Here is a 2994-nt window from a genome sequence, read left to right as displayed (position 1 = left end):
AGAGAGCGCTTGCATTGGAAAAACTCAAAGAGAACCTTCCATCTTCTCCTTGACTTTGCGTAGAGCTAAGAAGGACCAAGAGGAGTATTATAAGAAAGCTTCCAAGAAAGTGGTCCTCGTTGAGAAACTCACAAAAGATCAAGAGCTCTATACTGTTGCAACAAATGTGGCGTCTGTTGCAACTTGCTAGTTATCTGTTTTATTCAATTTCATTGATAGCATTAGATTTTTCTAAATGTCACACCTCTTTTTTAACCAAAAAGATTATATTTAAAAGGTTGAAAGGGTTTTTATTATTAAAGTGACAAAATAAAGATTTTGTTTCAAAAAGGATTCGTTTTATAATTAACTCAAGGTCGCCACTTGGCATAAATCGGGTGTGTCAAGTCACCCTTAGATATCCTTTTTCAAAAGGGTTTTGACTTTTTAAAAACTATTTTACGAACAGAGATTCCGGCTAAGGAATTCTGTTGACCAAAGGGAAGGTGTTAGGCACCCCTCGATCCCGTGGTTCGACCACGGTCGCTCGGTGAAGTGTATCGGCTAATTTTGATACTAAAAGTGTATAAACCACACAAAAACACAAAAAAAAAACAATCAATCAAACAAAAAAAACAAAACCAGTCCAAAAATATAGTGTCTAGTCCAATTATTACAACCCAAAATGAAAAAAGTACAGAAAAGTAAACCTATGCTAACCTACACTAATCCTGAACTACGCTCCAATGCTTTACCCGATGCCCAGGGCCTTCATCGGAAACGTCCTCCGAGTACAAGATACCTTGGGGAATTCCCCGTGAATAAGCACATAAGAACTCAGGGCATTTCCTGGTACAATGAATACATATTTTGAGATGCAATTAAAGCGGAGAAATCATTCAACACAGATATTCACACATTCAATGATATAGGATCCTACGAGTTTGCCTACCCAAAACCTAAAATTTGCCTATCAATTTCCGCCTAAAACATGATACTATCAATTTTAACAATATCCAAAAATGAATCAAAACTAATCAACATTCACCTCATTCAATTCTCAACTCCTTCCACCAAATTTCATTCTCAACATGATTAAACTAATTCAATATTTAATCCATCAATATCCAAATCCAACATCAACCAACACACAATGAAAATTCAAGCATGCCAAACACAAATCACTCATAATTATGTAAAAATTAAAAGAGAGAGAAGATAGAATTGGACCTCAATGCCAATTCAAAATCGATGTATTATTTTGATTAAATCCCATAGAATCCGTATCCAAAACCTCAAGTTGAACCTCAATAAAATGAGCAACCCAACCTTAGTATACCTTTTTTTGTTCTATTTTACGCCAACCCGAATCAAATCGTGAAGTAACGAGAGACCCGTACCTAAATTCGCACACCCATCACTGTTTCAACCATTTTCTAGTGGACTTCATTGGAATCAGACTGAAATAGATCAAACTTGGTCAATTTGGTTGGATTATGGGGTCGGGCTAGTGCTATTTTGGTCGAAAATCAGAGTTGGTGATATTTTCTGATGGATTTGACCAAATTTGTGATGGCTTTGATGCATTTTTGGTGAGTTTATCACCAAAATAGTAACCAACTCACGAACTCATGTTCCTTCAGCTCTTACATCTCCTCTGCTTCGTTCTCTCTCTTGTTGTTCAGCTCTCTTTCTTGCTCCATCTCTCTCAGATCTATGTGTATGAGTGTGGTAAAGGGAGTGTGAATTCGGTGATTGTGTTCGTGATTTTCTCTCCTACGTCTATTGTGTGTATTATTATGTAGGTATGGTGGTATTGTCTTAAAATCAGTGAGGACGAGTGATTATTGTGAGCTATGTGTATATGGTCAGTGGAAAAGAAAATGGTCAGCTCCCCTGGAATGAAATTGTCTAGTGAGTATATGAAAGAAAAAAATAGTGAGGTCCAGTGATGTGTGTGTTTTACTGTGATCCAAAATGGAAAGAAAAATGCCCCCCCCCCCCAACCTAAAAATGGAAATAGTGAGTATTTATATTTTATTCCCTATGTTCAAAATGGAAAAAGGAAGAGTGATGGTGTTGTTTCTGTTGTGGTAATTTGTTAGTGGGTGGGGTCCTTTTTTGTTCTGTTATGGGAAAACGCAAGGAAAAAATGTGAAAAGAAAGGTAGGGGGCATAGGGGTAGAGGGTAGGGGTGGGGTAGATTATTAGGATGAGGTGTAAAATTAGTTAGGACAAGGAATATTATGGATTGGGAATTTAATTTGTTAGGATTTAATTATTATTTGTTCCCTTGTGGGGAGATTATCACGCGGGTAGGATACAACGTAAGACAGGGTGAAAATGGGTAAATTCGGTTTTCAGGAGGGACAAAATCAAGTGCCTAAACTAAACACTTGGACAAATTCAATTTTTGCTCTTAGATTGCTTCTCTTTTTTTCTTTGCATCGCAAAGAAAAAAAAGAAGCAATCCAAGAGCAAAAATTGAGTTTGGCCAAGAAGTGTTTAGAAAAATCTAATGCTCTCGATGAAATTGTATAAACAGATGACTAGCAAGTTACAACAGATGTCACATTTATTGGAAAAGCAAACTGATATATCCATCTGTTGCAACAGATTGTCAATATGTTATAAGTTATCTGACAGATGGAATATATTTTGCAACAGATTACCCATCTGTTAGATTTATTTTAAAGCAATTTTCTTTCCTTTCTGAAATACAATAAAAAGATAAAATATTGAATTTAGATCTTTTTTTTTTTAATTTACATATTTGAAAAGTCACCATTTTTATTTAATTAAGGGATATGAACAGTCGTGGCTTTTTGTTTGACTAAGTCAAGTCACCCCTTCCAATTCAATCATTTTATAAATAGGTCCCTCCGGCCTCCTATCACTCGTTCATTCTACTACACTTACAATACAAACATGGCTGATCTAGATTCGTACAAGAAGATTCATATCGAGTCCTTGCAGGAACTTCAAAGGCAGTTTGATGAACTCCAAAGGGATTTG

This window comes from Capsicum annuum, chromosome 11 (genome assembly GCF_002878395.1).
Source record: "Capsicum annuum cultivar UCD-10X-F1 chromosome 11, UCD10Xv1.1, whole genome shotgun sequence".
Lineage (NCBI taxonomy): Eukaryota > Viridiplantae > Streptophyta > Magnoliopsida > Solanales > Solanaceae > Capsicum > Capsicum annuum.
The sequence above is the reverse complement of the archived record's forward strand: the minus strand, read 5'-3'. Positions refer to the sequence as shown.